Source organism: Ambystoma mexicanum, chromosome 1p (genome assembly GCF_040938575.1).
Source record: "Ambystoma mexicanum isolate Mex_15411 chromosome 1p, UKY_AmexF1_1, whole genome shotgun sequence".
Classification (NCBI taxonomy): domain Eukaryota; kingdom Metazoa; phylum Chordata; class Amphibia; order Caudata; family Ambystomatidae; genus Ambystoma; species Ambystoma mexicanum.
In genome coordinates, this window is record NC_090921.1 from 558,031,751 (window position 1) to 558,051,060 (window position 19,310).

The following is a 19,310-nucleotide window of genomic DNA, read 5'->3' on the forward strand; positions in this document are numbered from 1 at the left end:
ACTTGTTTGCGTACCATCCCTTAGTGCCATTATGTTATAGGGGAAGGTGTGATAAATAATCTGCCTGGGTGTTCTGCCATCCTGGCTGATATTCAACATCAAATATAAAGTCTTGCTGCGAGCCGTGCCAGTCGAGGTGTCTCTATGCTTGTACCCCCGGGGGTTAGGATGTGTATTAGTGGCTAGTGGTCTGTTCAAAGCGTGAACTTCCTGCCCCATATATAGTTAAAAAAATTCTGTAGGCCAGGCACATGCCAGCATTTCTTTTTGAATCACTGACTCATTATTTTCTGTTGCCTTGAGTGTCTCAGAGGTGAAGGCGACCACTGAAGTTTATTCTTTCCTACTCTGCATCATGGTGACGCCTAGGCTATATGCACTGGCGCTGGTGGTGATAATGATTAGTTAATCTGGCTCAAATGGTCTTAATGTGGGGGAACTAAGGATGTTTCCTTTACGGTACCAAACGCTGATTGGCACGATGGTGTCCATTTGTGGCTAATATTTTTCTTTAGTTAGGCTCATAGTGGTTCTGTTTTAGTTGAAAATTCTTCTACAAATTTCACATAATATTCTGACAGACCCATGAACATCCGCAGCGCTTCCTTATTCGTGGGACTGTGAGCTTTTACAATGGCTTCTACTAGTGACAACTTGGGAGAAGGGCTGATGCTGAAATTGTGTAACCCAAATATTGTACATCTGGCTTACTGAATACACATTTTTCTTTCACCAGGGTAAGTTCGCTATCTTCTAGCCTCTTCAATACACTACTGAAACTGCATAGAGTAAAATGTTGTCTTGAAAAAACGCAACGTTCAGGATGTCCCCGATTAGATTTGCGATGAGCATTTGTAATACGATAGCTCCTGAGGACAGACAGAGTGGCATTCTACTGCCTTAGAAGGTGCCTTCTAGAGTGACAAAGGTTGTAAGGGCCTTCATATCAGGGTGAAGGTAAATCTGGTTGTATGCACTTTTCAAGTCTAATTTGCTGGACGCTTTTGCATCTTGCACTAGGAGAAAGAGTTCTGTGATATGTTGTAGTGGATACGAGTCAGTGATGATGTTCATGTTGAGACTGTGTAAGTCCACTCGTAGCCGCATCTGTTGGCTACCTTGTTTTTTGGCGAGCACCACTCAGTTGCTTTCTGCTTATTTGATGATTCCTTCGTTAGTAAGTCGTCTTGTAGCTACTTGAGCTCTCTGTGTGTAGTCAGGGGAATAAAAAGAAATGTATACTTTACTGGTACTGAATCGGCCACAGTGTGATCTTGTGGACGTACTGTTTTAGCATACGCGTAGTTTTCCTAAATAGGTTGTGAAGGCATTATAATAGGTCCATAATGGTTATGTGTTGTCCTGAGAATCCTTGCTCGGTAGATCTAATTTGATCTCCAACAGTCTTTGGTCATCCCAACCCAGGATAGCAGGGCCTTTCGTAGACACACAGGGCCTCATTACAAGTTTGGCTGTATTTCGGCCTGCAGTCAGTCTTGATGATGAAGGCTGATAGGATGTCTTCAGAGTAGGAGGTAGCTTCGAGGAAAGCTAGGGTGTTAAGTTCTCCATGAGTTTTGAGGGTGGTCCATGGCATTATTTTGTGTAGCAGGATGACTGTTGTGGTGAGTGTAATGTGGTTGGCGTCAATGTTTTCATGGATCTTTGCTGATCTTGTCAATGAAGAAGCTGTTAATGGCAAAATATTTATTGATGGAACAGGGTGCTTGAGGGATGGGGAGAGGGTTGATTCTCTGACTGCCTTGAGGAGAGTTTGCTTTCATTGCTGACTTTGGTTATGGTCTTCTGGTAGTTAGTGGCTTTCGCTGTGGCGATTATTTGTCTGATGAGAAGTCTGGATTGCTTTCATTTGGATTAGGTCAGATAAGGTTTTGGACTTGCGCCAGTTTTCACTTGCTTTTGGATTCATTCTTTGCATGTGCCATGGGGCTATAGGTTTATGATTGTTGTTTCTGGGAGACATACATGTTGATGTTGGTTTTCAGGGAGTTGTTAAGAGCTTCTAGTATGTTGGTGCAGTCCTTGTTCTGTGGTCCCGATAGGGAGGAAGTGAGGTTGGAAAATGTATCAATGAGTGGTTCTAAAGGGTTCATTTCAAAGTCCTCTGACATCGCCACGGAGCCTATTGGAACAAATATCTGATTTACTTCTTACAAAAGGTAAAGAAATACCTTCCATACAGCCACTTATGATCTATGATCACAATTACAGAAAGTTTCCAACACGGGTTAAGCTCTGTCCCTTTTGGTCACGTGACGCCACTGTGCTGCATCAATGGCAGTCTGTGCTGGAAAGTGTCCAAGTTAGGGGACTGAGGTGCGGTTCACCTCAAGTTAAGTAGTACACTTGAGCAGTCGCAACTCTTCTTAAAGTCCCAGGTTGTATATGATGACTGGAACAGTTTTACTTCCTTACGAGCCGAGGCTGGGGAGTCGTGCGTGGCTTCAGTCAAATGTGCATAGGAGCAGCTCTGGTGCCTCTTGTTGGCTTCTCTTTCTGCAGATTGCATCGGTACGTGGATCACATAGGATCTGGAAAAGCTGTGTGGGACTTCCAGATCTATTTTGGGGGGATTTCCTTCTCTGGCTTGAATCTCTTGGGGTTTGATGGCTTGCTATCCTGTGGGTCGTGTTTTTGCCTAGTTGTTGCTTCTCGGATATTTCTAGAAAAGAGAGAATTTAGCCAGTATCTTAGTCACAATGTATGGGGTGATGCAAGGTGGTACTGCACATATAAAGCCTGACACCTCGGGAGAGGACAGGCACTTGGGCCATCTCAACTGCCACCGTTCCACTCTGAGGTATGACTGGCATTGGCTTACATCCTGGTAGATCCCCCACCCCAGGACGCAATGGGTTCCTATCCCCTCATAATAGGGTCAGGTTACTGACCATGTCACACTATATTCAGACACAGTGTAAGAAGAGGCGCTAGTTCTTCAAATAGCAGTTGTGAATATTTGAGGTGGTTTGATGGGACCCTATTCCTTTTAGGACTATTTTCTGAAATGACCATGGATTGTTTTCGTCCACTATTCTTTGAAGCATCACTATTTACTTAAGCTGTTTTGATTGGGTAGCATCTGGGTGGGGGTGTTTTTGGCAGGCTGGTCTCATGGAAATAGTTCTCCATGTCAGCTATTCTTCGGAGTTAAGGGCTTGTAGGTAGGGTACCGAGTAGCAGAGCAGGCAAAAAGGGAAGAATAATGTGCATAGGTATAATTGTCTGGGAATCATATTCTTGATTTCTCGAGAGGGCCGACATATGCCTGGCTGGAAAATGTATATTATTCTTTCTGTGCGATAAAGAGAGCTTTAAGTTGAATGATTTAAATATTGCACATGTTTTAGTGGTTTACAATCCAAAGCTTTACAAAGTCAAACAGGTTTCAAACATAACAGGGTGTCAGAGATACTGGTATCTGCACAGATGTACGGTCCTCTACTGCATGCGGTAAATAGTGGGTACCCAGAAAGGTCTGTGTGCTTCTAAGTCACGCAGACCTTTCTGTTATTCCCTATTTTGGAGTTCCATAGTAATTTATGGGGTCCGGTATTTGCCACATGTGGCAATTACTGCCTGCAGTCATGCTGTTCACGGAATTTGGAAGGGGGGGGGGGCATAATAAAACCAAGTCCCCTTTGAAACCGCAGCAGGGGTATGACGGAAACCTACAACCTTTTTGGCATGGGTGCCTGAATTCATATACCATGTCCCCAGTAGGCAGCCAGAGGGGGCGAGGGTTAGGGAGAGGTTGTGGATAGGTGTAGGTAGTAGGGGAACACCAGAAAGAGGATTTAGGAAGACGTTATGAATGGGCAGGAGGGTTTTAAGGTAACTTATACATGAGTGGACGTATCCACCAATACTCCACAGGACAAGAGTGAGGTTCTCTTAGCTAATCTCTGTGACATGTGGTGCCCAATACCAGTAATAAGGTTTAAACAATAGTTGCTTCCATTCAGGACCTCGTGGAATGAAAAATCGAATTTACACCAAAGAACACAAGGAGAGGAACACGTTGGCTTCACAGTGACCTTCCCTTATCACAATGAGCAAGAGTGTTCAGTCTTAGGATTGGTGTAAGTACCATAGAGAAGAGCACTAGTTCTTGAATGAAGATGAGCACTGTTATCAGAAGGGCTCCACAAGGGTAGCTTTGTTAAAAGTGCTACGAGGCTGTGCGCTCTACTTAGGGATTGATGAAGGCAGTATGGGCAGGAGTGCCTTTTTCAGGAATGGAAAATTGCTGAAAAGCGTTAATGGCAGGGGCACTTGTTTCTGGAACAGAGCCTCAGTGAAAGCGCTATGGGCAGGAGCGCTTTATGATAACCTAGGAAAAAGGATACTCAACTTAGTAACCCAATAGGACTTATATAATTTCTTCACATTCCCTTCATGTACTTCCCGCAGATACAGAGTCAAGTTATCATTGGCCCTGGAGCCCTAGACAGGGATTCTTAGGGCACTTTGTTGCAGAGCAGGATCCTTGATTCGTAGGAGAAGGCTTGCTGTGGAGAAATTGCTGAGGGTGAGAGTGTTGAACATGTAGGCAATGGCCAAGGAAGATAGATCAGGAGGTTTGTACGCGCGCGGGACATTAGAGAATCACTGTGGTGTGCAGTACACACTGAAATAAGGAACCTTTGAGAAGCTCTGTATGCACTCAGGTAGTGAACCGCTGAAGAGCACTGCAGGCGCTTATTTAGAGAACCACTGCGGATCGCCATGTAGGCATGCACAGAGGAAGCACCAGTGGCGCTTCAACAGAATATATAATGACCTACCTGGCTGACCCACTTCCGGAGAAAGTCGCATAATTTCCTTCCAGGAACTGTACCCATCCAAATACAGCCCTGGGGTGTTCCACGAAGGGTGGTGGTTGCTTTGGTGAATGAGACTTCTTTCCCAAGAAAAGTGGTCTTTCGCGATATTCTCATGAATTCCCTGGATACCAGTGAATCTGAAACTAAGGGGGCAGTGTGTTGAGTCCCTTCTGCAATCCCCTGTTACTAGTATGAAAGTACCTGGTAGTGGGTGATGTAGGTGCCAGGTCTAGAGATGTTCGTCTTTGCTCTGCCGTGACCAGAGTATCTCCTGGGATGGTTGGGTTTCATAGACCGTGGAAGTTGCTCTACTCCAGGATTAGTAGGCCAGCGAGAGGGAGTTTGCTGCAATCCTCTAGTCTAGCCCAATGGCAAAGTCCAAAAGTAGTGTCTCTAGTCTTACGAGTGCTTGAGAAGCGCCTATGAAAGAAAGTCTCTCTTTTCAGGGTTTGTTTAAATTCTCTCTCTTTGCCTCAACTTTTTGTTGTGTTTGCCCATTCAAGTGTGGTCACTGAAGTCAGAATGCAACTGGTGGTTGGAATAACTTCTCTTCCTTTTCTCTTCCTTCTTATATGTAAATTGTTCTACATGCTGTTTTCTAGTTTGATTCATGAATATTTTTATTGCTTCTATGTTCTATGTTTGATGTTTCTTGTTGTTAAACTGTAAAGGGCTTTGGAATAAAGTGCTATATAAACAATAAAATACAAATAAGGACAAAGTTATTTACCTGTAACTATGGTTCTTCAGCATTGGTATCTTTCATAGATGCACATGCTGTTGAATATTCCCTGTCGCCAGTCATCCTCGGGACATAAATAGCAGTGTTTATTGTAGAACAATGGGGCTCATTACAAGTTTGATGGTATCTCAGCGGTAAATCTGCTGAGATACCACCAAACTGTATTACCGTTACCGCCACATGGTCCGGCGGTATTACCGCTGGATTACAAGTGGCGGGGAAAAGACATGAACCCGAAATGCATTTTTGATAGGATACCCTTTTTGTTTTTGGAAACACTGATCTTTTTTCAAGATTATTGGATTTCTTGTGATACCTTTCTGGTTGTTCACCAGTAGATTGTTTTTCGGGGCATTTTGACTGTTGACAAACATATTTTGAGGGTGCTTTCTTCGTTTCGACAAGTGGGTTCTTTTTCGTGGCATTACTCTTGAAGGTGTCTCCAAACCAGCAATATAGGGCGCCTTTCTAAACAGCATCTATTGTGGGTACCTTTTTAACATGTCATATTTCATATGACTTCACACACAGCAGTTTGGCTAGGTAGGATGAAAGTAGGAATTCCAGAATAGTATTCATGTATAGCCTCACTACTACTGGGATTTAATTTTACATTGTAATTTACTGTGTAATGCTTACATGCTATTTTGTATCATATATATGCCAACTTATTGATTAGAGCATTTTCTGCACATGAGTCTTAGGTGTGAATTCATTCTAGAGACATTTTAGAGAATGTCTAAATTCTTGTTGGTCTAATGTAAACAGTCTACCGACATTCTAATGTAAATGATAAACCCAAGTGTAAGTTCTCCTGAGTTCTAAAGGCAGATCCACAACAATAGTGTTGCCTAGGTATAACACCGTCAGGTCCTCAAGCGCAGAAGGTTTGCTTGCAGTAGTAGAGAGTACCTTATCCATTCTCTATAAAGCCCTGCTGCAGGTATAAGTTTTATTATTGGTCGCAAAATCTTCTGCAGCCCCAGGTAGGTATTCCGACTGTCGCAGGGTATGGTTGAAAATAATGACATTCTTCCTGAATTACTGTCAGATGGAGCACTCATCCTGTGGGTAAAAACTTCCTTGAGGAAGGCTGGACTGATGGTTAAAGGTGGGATGGTTTACTCCTTTGAGCAATTCTGCTTTGCATCACATTTTATTGGCCAATTCCGATTCCAAAATTACGAAATATATTGTTGAAAAGAAAAGAACTTTTTAGGAAACAATCTACTATAACTTGATGAGTCAATATCTGGATCAGAATATTGAACATATATAAATGGACAGAGGTTCTTCCAACAATGACACTCAGGAATAAACAGCTTAAGGTACTGGGCTTAAAGTACTGATGCAGTGTGTATATCCTCTACGATGACACCAAAATCATATGCATGTGTATCCGTTTTAGTATACTCCCCTTGGAATAAGCTTGTGGTACCCAAAAATGTTTATCATCAATGTCCAAACAGGCAGAAGATGATACTCATCTTGTAAATGTTTTTAATTACAGTAAATTAGAACATTCCCATAACTATATTTTCTTAAAATTATCTTCAATTTTCTAGTATGAGATTCACGTTGAATTAAGCAGTTACATTTCTGGGAAACATTCAGCGTTCGAGGAGAAATGGTGGTGGAGTTTCGGGCCAATCTTTTTAAAAGCTTTCTCTGTTGCATGTCGTCTGCATATAGCTCAGAAGTGGATTGAGGAGCCCTGTCAAGTTGGAAGCAAATGCTCCTCCTTGAATTTGTTTTGTCTTGCACCATCTTTGCATGACTTATATAGCATTCCGTAAGTGCTGGTATGGGATTGGGACATTTCCTTTCATTTTACAGGACTATCAAGAGTGGACTCATTCTCACGCGTTGTAATATTTTAGCATCTGATATTTCATCAATGGATGACTGACATTGTGAAGGATTCTCAATTTGTAATCTGTTTTATTGATTCTGAGGTGTGTTTCTTTTTTAAAAGAAATATTTTTATTGGAATTTTTTTAAAACATCTTATAACATCTAATCACCTGCAACCCCCCATATCAACTTCCTTTCTTCTCCTGCTGTCCCCTCTCCCCGCTCCTCTGCCTCCTCCATCCTCGGCCACCTCCCGGCTGTCTCTGCTGCTTCCTGTTGCCTTTATCCTGTGCCACCTCTTTGCCACCCACCTCCTCTTCATTTGCTACCTTGCCCTCTCCTCCTTCCACCTCTGGCCATCCTCTGGCGCTTCCAACACTTCCGCAGGGCTTACCTCTGACCTGGACACATAAGTCTTTCAAAGGGGGCCACCTGCTTCACATTGCTACTCTCAACTCTCACTCAGCAGTCAAATACTCCTCTGACATCTGCCGTCTCCTTGAAGAACTCGACCAAGATGTACTCGGTCTGACTGAGACGGGGTTCAATGCCAGCTCTATCACAAGCTTTAACACTCTCCTTCCTAATGGCTACAAGATCCTCTCTGTGCCCAGAACCAACCGTCCGGGTGGGGTTGTAGCCTTGATCTTCCCAGAGTGGATCCCTGCTTCCATCATTCCTATGCAGGACTACCTGGTCTGCAGGCTCTCTATCTCTCCGGGCCTTTCTCTAACTATGGCCACCATCTACTGACCACCTGGCCAGGTAGCCTTCTTCCTCTCAGAGTGGGCAGACCTCTCCAACTCCCTCCTCGCCTCTACCTCTCAAATTCTCCTACATGGAGACATGAACATCCACTTGGAGGCTTCCTGACCTTCTGCAGGACTCTTTCGCAACCTCTGCGACTCTCTCTCTCCCTCTATTCTTCCCTCAGGCTGACTCACTCTGCAGGGCACACCCTGGATGTTCTGATCTGCTCAGACCTCCCCCTCTCTAACCTTCTCACCACTCCTCTCTCCTGGAGTGATCACTTTCTCCTTTCCTGCCATCTCTCTCTCTATGCCCCTCAGGCCAAGCCGACCCCAGCAATGCCACCTACTTTCTCGGTCATCCGACCCATGAAGCGTATGTCAAATGAGGCTTTCGCCACCACTTTCTGCCCTCCTTCTGCACCTTTGGCTGACTCACATCCTCACAGCCCTTTCTAACCTCAATCTTTCTAATCTTTCTATCTCTGACACTCTTGATGTACTTACCCCTGTCATGAACATCCGCTTGAAGCCCAAATCCATGTGCAACTCTAGGTACGACTCTGACCTCGCCACCCTCAAACGCAAGTGCAGGGTGGCAGAGTGGAAGTGAAGGGCTACAGGTATACCCTCTGACAAACTGGCCTGCCGCTTGCTCCAAAGGAAGTACAGACTCCCTGTCCTCGCCAAGAAGAGAGCACACAACCAAGCCTGCATCTCTGCAGCATCTAACAACTCAGCCAAATCTGCAAGCAGCTGGCCAACCCTGCTGCAGTGCCTACCTCGCCTGTTCCCTCCCAGGTCCTCTGTACAGCTTTAGCCTCTCATTTCAGGATATCCGGTCCACCCTCTATTCCTCTTCCTTCTCATCTTCCCCCATTCCTGGCCTGCCTATGGCCTCCTCCACCTCCTCCTCCCTTTTCTTCCTTCCCCTTGTTTACCCCATATGACGTTTCTAGACAAGCCTGATCTATGAAAGTCTTGTCAAAACAGGTTCTCCCCTGTTCTTCCAGAACCATCAAGGATCACATCGACGCCCTTGCTCCAGCTCTGGCCCATTTCTGCAACCACTCTTTTGCCACTGGAACCTTCTCCTGCCCCCTTAGGCTCTCCCTTGTGCGCCCCCTCCTTAAGAAGCTCTGTGCCGATCCTTCCTCTCTGGCTATCTATCGCCCGGTCTCTATCACTCCTTTCCTGGGCAAACTCTTGGAAAAGCTGGCCATCTCCCAGCTTAAACTTCACAACTGAATCTTTAGGTTGTCTCCATGACCACCAGTCTGGCTTCAGAGCAGCCAGAAGCATGGAAATGGCTCTCCTGAACATCTGTGAAGACCTGCTATCTAACCATTATTCCAACCGCCCTTCTGTCCTCATTCTCCTAAATCTTTCTTCTGCTTGTGATAAGGTCAACCATGCCATCCTGCTCAACCGCCTCCGTGATAACCTGGGTATCACTGATCAGGCTCTGGCCTAGCTGACCTCCTTTCTTACTGATCGACCTTCCCAGGTCTAGCTGGGGTCCTTTTCTTCTATCTCTCTCTCTACTTGTGGTTTACCCCAGAGGTCTAACCTTTCTCCCTGGCTGTTGAACCAATACCCGGCTCCTCTTGCCCACTGCATCACTACACTCTGCTCCAACTTTCAGTGTTCTGCGGATGACACCCAGCTCTTTTTCAGGCTCCCCTCGGCCTCCTCTACTCCTTCTCTCATTCCTGACCATCTGTCCACAGTCCAGGAGTGGTGTGCCGCCAATGATCTCTGCCTTAATGCCAGTAAGACGGAGATCCTTCTCATTCGAAATACCAGCTCCCTCCTTTCCTCTCTCTCTATGGCCGCCCACTCTGGGCCCTCTTCCTTCTCCCACCTGTAAGGCTAAGAACCTTGGGGTCATCTTTGACTCCACCCTCTCTCCTCTCCTCACATCTCTGATGTCTCTAAGAAGTCAAGCTATCAGCTGCGCCTCCTCAGAGGGATTCTTCCTTTCCTCACTTTCCCCCAGAAGCTCACTGTCTCCAGAGCTCTTGTCCTCCCTAGGCTGGTCTTCAGCAGCAGCCTCTTTCTAAATCTTCCTGCCTCTGCTCTCTGTCCTCTACAACTTATCCAGAACAGGACTGCAAGACTTGTCCTTGGCCTCAATCCCAGGGTTCGTATCTCTCCAGCACTAAAATCTGTTCACTGGCTCCCAGTGGCGGCAAGGATCAAGTTCAAGACCCTTTGCATCATCCACAAGGCTTTCTGGGGCCTGAGACAGCACTGCCTCCAAAGCTCTCTTCCTAAACACCTCCCTTCGTGAGCGCTCCGCTCATCCACCCCCAACTCTCTGAGGGTCAGTCGCTTTTCCAGGCAGAGTTGGGGGCAGCTCTCTTTCTTCGGCTGGGCCTACCTCTGGAATAGCCTCCTTGCCTCTCTCAACCTGGAGCAGAAGCACCTACGGTGCCAGAAGCAACTCAAGACCTTCCTCTTCGGCTCTGCTTTCTCACTTCCTCTCCTATGCTACTGACCTGTCTGGTCCATGCACTGGTCACCTGGCCACCGTCTGAACTTGGGCCCAGGTCCTTGCATGTCCAGCTGCACCTACCTTGCACTGCTGCCTGGCTATCACAGCACTTCTGGTCTGTATCTGTAACCCTACAGCCCCCGCTCTCTGCACTTAAGAGCCACCCATTGGCTGCACTTTTCTTTACCTGCACTGAGCCACCAGCTGGCTGCACGTTTTGATTACCTGCACTTCCCCACCCCCCACTTTTTGGCACTTCTGCCCACCCTCTAACCGCACTTGAACGATCTGAATGACACAGGGCTTAGTATGATTGTTTTGTCCTCCCTGTTCCCCCCCCTTGTCTTGCTGCGCCTAGAAATACTTGTGTACAGGTGCATTATAAATGCCATATCATTGTAGCATCATCTTATAGCAAGCCTCTCGTAGTTGTATGGACCTCATCAGTTTTGGAATGTTCTTCCACAGCTCTTCCCAGTGCTCCTGTGGGATACCTTCTCCTAACGTCCCCTCCAAGGCTGTTTGGAATGGCCAGATCTTATGAACAGTACTGTCCTGTAGAATTGAGTATTTGTTCAACACTAATTGTTTGCCCCCGGAGTGTGTAGTTATATAGGTTTCAAATCTTGTCAGTTGCCTTGTTCCAGCATGTCGTATTTCAGGTATGTGGATGGAACGGGTGAAGTATGTGGACGGAAAGGGTGATGTATGTGGATGGAACGTGTAAAGTATGTGGATCAAACGGGTGAAGTATGAGAATGGAACGGATGAACTGATGTAGAATGGGTGAAGTGGGTGGAACAGGTGAAATGGTAAAACGGATGAAGTAGGTGAATGAATGGGTGATGTGCTTGGAACCGGCAAGTGGGAGGAACTAATGAAGTGCATGGAATGAGTGAAATGGGTGCAATTAGTTAAGTGAATGGAACGTTTGAAGAGGACGTGTGTGGATAGATGATGCTTGGAGTAAGGATAACATGGGTAGAACAAATGAAACGCGCAATGTGAAGATGACGTATGTGTATGGATGATGCATGAAGAAAGGATAACGTGGGTAGAACGAATGAAAGAAGTAGTGCATTAAATGGTGGAATGCATACATTGCTTGAAGGACATGGAACGGATGTCAGTGCATGGAACGGATGGGAGGGCATGGAACGGGTTGGAGTGCATGGAACGGATGCGAGTATATAGAACGGGTTGGAGTGCACCGAATGACATGACGTTGGAATGGAATGGTTTGAAGGGCATGGAACGTCTGAAAGAGCTTTGAAAGGAATGGTCCGAGTGCCTGAAACGGTCGTAATGCATGGAACAGTCGGAGTACATGGAACGGAAGAAGTTCATGGAACTATTGGAGTGGGCGCGATCTCAAGCACCTACAGTAAACCACCATATTCACATCTCCACGCTTACTCTCTTCTTTACACCACCACTCAAATAGAACACAGCAATACTATGACACCATTCGATATAGCTGTTCTCATACCAACATCTGCCTCAAACTCCCCATCACTCTAACTAAACACTGCTGGTTACACACCCACCAGCCAGGCATTCTCCTCAGGCCCAAAGCAGCCAGAATTCAGTCTGGATAAATCCTGCCAGAACAAACTCATACTATTGACCTCTCAACCACCACACCTACCGCTAAAAAGCAGCTATTTCACAAATGCCACACCAGCTGCACACATATCCAGTGCTCACACGCACCTTTGACTCTCTCTAATGACTTAAACATCTGGTTCCCAAAGGCCGTTCAACCTACCATCGCCTTCAGACCATACCAATGGTACATAAGGCACTATATAAATGCAAAGTAACATAACATAACAGTATCTCAACTGTGTATACTAAAATCTGTCAGTTTCTTTTATTCTCATATATACCTTGCATTCTTCAAATGTTGCTATCTCAATGTCCCACACCATATCTCCTATCTTCGTGCACCCTTGTTGCTGCCATTGTCTGAATTTGGCCTTTTCCATACCCGGGGAGAAATTCCCAAACATGGGAGTAAATGAAGAGGGGCATGTTGATAGATTACCTTTTTTAACCATCTGTCACACCTTGTTCGGAGTACTGAGCTATGTCTGGCACTCTGTGTCCTATCCTTCCCTGGCAGCCATAATAGCCCTGCCAATGGTCAACCCGCCACCGCCCTGTACATTCGGCCCAGACTTTCTCTCAACTCTCTGCGAACCATTCTCGCATCACTCTCAACTGTGCTGCTTCGTAGTATCTGTTCATATAGGTAACCCCATCCCCCCTTATTGCCTCGGAGCCATTAGTAAATCCAGGGAAGCTCTGGGGCGGGACTGCAATTGGGAGGGTATGAAATATATACAGAAGTCTGGGCAGAGTCATCATTTTGACCGTTGTTATGCTTCCCAGCCATGAAAGTCGGAGGGAAGTCCATCTAGAAAAGTCGCCCTGTGTTTTCTTTATTAAGTCTGGGTAATTTGCTTTATATAGATGTGACATTCTGGTGGCTAGCTTTACCCCTAGGTATGTTATACGTCCTCCGGCGGTTCTAAAGGAAGAGCAATTGCGCAGGGTAGTGGCTTGCTTCTTTGATAGGCCCAGTTCTGGCAGTTCTGATTTAGCTATATTTATTTTCAGCCCTGAGAGTTTTTTCTGTTCCTCCAGTACTGCTACCAGCGCCGGAATGGATTCCTCCAATGTCATCATCATATCGTTGGATAGCCATATTGCGGGGACTTTATAGTTCTCTCTTATCATTTGGCTAAAGTTAGGTCCAAAAACACGTTTCGTTGCCATAAACAGGTATAGCCATTATACTCTATCAAATGCCTTTTCGGCATCTAGGGATATCAGTGTTGCAGGGATCGGTTTGATTTCAGTTTTCTCTGTGAGATGTATGACCCTTCTAGTATTATCCCAAGTTTGTCTCCGTGAAATAAAGCCTTACTGATCCTGACCTATCACATAGGGAAGTATAGCTTTCAATCTGGCCGCCAAGATCCCCGTGTATATTTTCGCATCTATATTTAGTAGCGCTATGGGCCAGTAGGAGCTACAAATTGTTAAATCTTTGTTTGGTTTCCCGAAGAGGATCACCTGCGCCTGTGACATTGAGCATGTTATACTCTTGCTGTGCCAGAACAAGTTATATAATTTCGTTAAAAACGGTGTAAAGCCTTTAATTAGTATTTTGCAAAAAAACTGCCAGAAACCCATCTGGGCCGGCGCTTTATTGCTTGGGAGTAGTTTTATTATCTTAGCCACCTCCTCCTCTGTTATTTCTCCTCCTAGTATTTCCCTATTTTCCGGGGTTACCTTTGGCATCTGTATCTTGTCTAGATGTTCCTGTATTGTTAGGTGGTCAGGTCGCCCTCCGGAGTATAGATGCTTATAGTATATGAAGAAGTTTATGATGTCCTCAGTTGCTATTGACACTGAGCCATCTATTTGCTTACGTTTTGTTGTTTCAGTCTGTCCACCTCGTTTGCTTTAATAAAGTATCACTGTTTTAGGTTGAGCAAGGTTTTCTTTGCCCTGCCCGTCCAAAGCAATTCTAACTGTTTTCTGACATCTTTTATCTTTTTATAATTTTCCTTGTTCCTATTCGCTGCTAATTCTATTTGGGCATCAGCCAATTGGGCCTCTATATTCTTTTCAAACCTTTCCTTCACTTTGGTCCTCTGTGCTTTGAGTGAGATTATATCCCCTCTCAGAACCACCTTAGAGACACCCCAAACATTATCCAGGCATGTGCCTTGTGTGTTGTTTAAGGTAATCGCCAATTTTCTCTGTCAGCTTATCTTGTGAGACTGTGTCGTATAATATTTCCCTTGGAAGTGTCCAAGACCACAGTGTACTGCCGCATTTACTGCCCCTTGGCATGACTCTTATGGGAGCATGATCGGATAGAGAGATTGCATCCACCTCTATTTCCATTAGCACCCCACCAGTCCCCCATACGTAAGCGACATATCTTTAAACTTTTCCCGTAGTGTGTTCAGCCGTCCCTGGCCTCCGGTAGACACTTGGCCACTCCTGTCAACTCCAGGGGTCACATGGCAAGTTAAAATTCCCTGTCGAGAGCATCTCCCCTTCTGCAAAGCTTTCCAGCTTCCCCAGGAACGAGTATATAAATGTTTCTTGTCCAGAGTTGGGGGTGTATACTGTTCCTATGGTTAGCACCTTGCTTTCAAGGAGTATTCAGATGAAATCTACCATTTGGGTTTAGCTGGGTGCGGAGCACCTTAGCTCCCAGCGTATTCCATGAGGCCTATCAGGACTCTGGCTGTTTTCCTTTTTGCATTTGTCTGGTATATTTGTGAGAATTGGTGTAGATGAGGCCTGAATCTGTCCCCCCTTCTAATACGAGTCTCTTGGAGCAATATGATGTCCGCTGCGCCTCTCCTAATTTGTGCTTCCAATTTCTTCCGCATTATTGGGGTGTTCAGGCCCTGTATGTTTTGTGAAACTTTTTAATGTCATTGTTCCTATATGTGTGTATCTGCTTGCGTTTACTTTGTATATGATTCCTCCGACAACTCCCTAGACTAAGACACTGCATTCCTCCCTTCCACAACCCCTCCCTCCTAACCCCAAAAAACCATTTGTACTCTCTTCGCTTCCCCTTTTTCCAGTCAAGGCCCAGTATACAACGATTCATCCCAATAGTCTTGGGAACCGACCCATGTTTTATCCCCGAAGTACTAAGGTTTAACTAACCTACTGAGGATTCCAAGTAGTAGCCAGGTGCATGCCTTCATCCGGACCAGGCTAATCCCAACCAGTCTCTCTCCCCCCATCCTCTTAGCATTTGAGTACTTTTCCCTCCCCCCGTTCATTAGTGTACGCAAAGTGCATCTTTCGAGTCTGTTCCTCTGATTCCTTCCGTTGTTTGTTGTTTCACTTTATCGCTTGTCTTCTCCTTTCCGTTTGGTGAGTCTTTTAGTTTTTCTCCTCTTCTCCCAATTGTGACCGACCATTCACCTGGCCCGTTTCCTTGCTGGGGGTGGGGGGGGGTGGCGGCCCTCGTCGTTTCTCTCTAGTCTGCCTCAACCTCCTCCATCCCTAGAATTAAGAGACCTTCAGAAAATGTGGTGGCCCTATGCTGTTTTCCGGCCCATGAGAACAATATGCCGAATGGGAATGTCAACTTGTATGGGATTTTATTATCGGATAGTGCTTTTGTAACCGGACCCATTGCTCTTCTTGTCTGTAGCGTAGTCGCAACCAGGTCTTTAAACAGGAGAACATGTGATCCATTAACTGTGATAGACCTTTGACCCCTTGCCGCACAGAGGATTTTTTCTTTCACTTCATATGAGACCAGCGCCGCCAGCACATCTCTAGGTCTATCTCTGGGTTCGGATCCTTTTGGACCTACACTGTGGATTCAGTCTCTGGAGAAGGTTCATTGCAAAGCATTGTTGCACTACAGATTTTAGTTCAGCATCCGTTTTGTTTCTGCAAGGCCTTTGATTCTTATGTTCAACCTTTTGGATCGATTTTTGAGATCTTCCGCCCGGATATCCAAATTATGTGTTGCTGTAGCAGTTTGTTCTGACAGGTCTGAGTTCTGCCGTACTTCATTGGAGATGTCCGACAGGCCTTGTTCCGTAACATCTACTTTGTTCCCCAGGATGATGATTTCTTCTCTAACCTCTTTCAGGGAACCTTTTAATTCTTCCTTGAGGCTCGCCATTTGATTATGAGAGGTCGCCGTCATCCTCTACTCCAAACCCTTGATGCAGTCCTTCAGATCTTCCTTATTGAGCGCCATGTCGCTGATCTGTTGGGGGTCCTCTCCTCCTTTGCGTTGCTTCTCTCTCCAGTTTACAGGTTTTTCTTCGAGGTGTTGTCGCCCACTGTGGCCTCCCAGGAGCTTGAGTTTGCACTGGGAAACCACAAATGCTGCCCTCGGGCTCCAGGTGTGTAGTGTAGAGAGCTTCTCCCTCTGTGTGGACCTTTACCTTTAAGTGAGAGGCCTGTATACGTGACTCTGAGCTTCACTACACAAGCAACTTTTACCCTCTTGCTATGCTATCTGCCACTGGGACTGTACTGCAGCCCTCCCATCATTCCAGTGTCATTGTATTTCAGGTAGAGTTCTCTTGGTTCTCCGACTTCGCTTGCAGGGGTGGGGGCTTGGTTCGCCGAGACTAAGCGTGTGATTAGTCTTCTAGTCGGCGCTGCACAGGCTACTCCCGGGGGGCCTAGGCTTGTTATCTTCTAAAGTGTGCTCGGGTCTCCCTTTACTGTACGAGTATCGTTCTTTTGAGTTGTAGCCCCAGAGTCGACTCACGCGCACTACAGCTCTTCCCGGTTTAACCTTCTCCGCCCCGCATGGAGGCCTCCGCTGCTCGCCACTCCTCTCTTAATGTGTGTCACTCTGACAGCTCACCTTCCGCTTATTGTCTGCTTCCTGCTCCGCCTTCTTTGTTTTCTCAGGAGCAGCCACGGCTGTGTCATCGGGCCCCCTTCCAGGCCTGGGCCAGCGTTATGTCTCTGGGATGCTGCACTCTGTGGATCCTGGTTCGCAGCCTTCGCCCTACCATTTCACCTCCAGCACCCCTGTAGTGAGTCTGATCCGACGTCAGTGTTTTCAGTGTATGCCAATGCTTACGCCATCTCCTGCAAGGGTGTGAGGAAATGTTCTGCGGAACTGTTCTCCACCACAATTTTCGTGTGGGCGGATTTCATGTGTTTTGTGGCATAGTCTGCCTGCTTTAATATCTCCTTTAGTAAGGTCCGGAACGGGGCTCAGGGGAGTGCGACTTCACACACCAGCAGCCATCTTGGAATCTCGAGTTGTATATTTTTTTTAATACATTTTCTTATTTACAGAGAGTGTGGAATTTGAGGAACACGTCAAGCCATGTTTACTGAAAGCAAAGGAACACCAGGAACAGTGTTCACTGCATAGAATGTGACCATATATCCTGTCTACGCCAAAGAAAAACAAAGAACACAAGGACCAGGGTGTAGTAGGACTGCTCTATGGGTGTAGCCTACAGTTCAGGACTGAACATTCTTATACGTGTGACATAGGCTACTACCGTTCACAACCAACGTTTTTGGAATAGTGGATGTTTAAAAAAGCTGGTAAACTCTTGAATCAGGACTTACTTTGGAGTAAAATGGTTCAATTCATGTTGTTTGGTACTTGGATGGCGAATTTTAGAACTGCCCAAATCAAGGTGCCTTTTTTCTTGAATGACATGAAATGAGCCTAAAGGGAGCAGATAACTCTTGAAAACCAGGGCCCCTATTTCCAGTGCAGCAATGGATGTCACCTATCTAAGACAGAAGTGCATTATCAGTCCATAGAGACAGCCCTCCGCTGTAAAGAAGAGTGCTATGTATAGGTGAGTGTCATAAAGGTATTCGTCATTTGTACTGTGGGGTGCAACTGTAAAGGACAAATGGCGGCATAAGCCTCTTTTGCCCTTCACATTTGCAGTCCGCAGTGCAAAGTGAGTAAACGCTGCCTGGCAGGCAGCATTTACTTTTGTTTGCCATGCTTGGATGACAGGCGGCACTCACAAATGCCACAGTAAGCAGGGATCCCAATTGAAATGAAACCCTCCCAGACGTTTAATTGTAATTGTACACACTCCCTGCCATGCTTGCAGGGATCGTGTACAATGGAACCCTATAGGGTCTGCCTACTTTATGCTGGTGCATAAAGCAGTCTGACCCCTTAAGAATATCCAGCATCTGCGCCGGCATGTAAATCCATGCCGACGCAGATGCTGGAGCATTTGTAAAGCGGAAATAAAGGAGGTTGCGGAAACCCAAGTTGTGTTCCGCCTCTCCTATCCGCTATACAAATGCTTGAAAATGGGGCGCAATGTAAATGAAAGGTGTTAAACCGTTACTTGTTTTTTCTTTTACACCTTTCATTCATGTTACGCCCACCAAGAAAGTGAGCCCCATGTTACATAGTGCAGAACATCTTTTGGCCTGTATCTAGGCAGACGTTAAATGGTTTTGTTATCAGTGCCAGGTTTGCCAACTGAAAGAGCTCAGCATGGTCCCTGAAGCACGTCTACAAATTATGAATTTAGATAAGGAAAACCTTCAGGGTATAGGCATGCATAGATTAGGTTCTTGAGAGGAATCAGGCTGGAGTTACAAGTACCAGTTGGTTCTGATGGGCTAGGCAAAATGGATGCATTATCATAGGTCTGTGAGCTATTGATACTATACTTCAGCTGTGTTGATTTTCAGAAAAATTGCTTAACAGATCAGGGGACTAATTTAATGTCAAAGCATTTGATACATGTGTGATACCTTGTAAATAGGACAAAAGAACTTCTATTCACAAATTGGACATACTTTGGAAGCTCTCATCTCAGCAGACATCTCTATCTCCAACCCTCTCACTACACGGCTCTCCTGGTCTCACCATGCCGTCTTGTCCCCTCACCTGGATCACTTAAGACGGTTCCATGTCATTTCATCTCAGGATGTTTTTTCGCTGGCTTTTTTACCGTGGATTGTTTTTACGAAAAAACTCATTGCATTTTTTTATTTTTGGGGGCCCCCCCAATCCCCTTTAATTTTCAATATATCCCCAAACACCCACACCTAATATAAATAACACCTAATAAATATATATATTTTTCAAACCCCCCAAA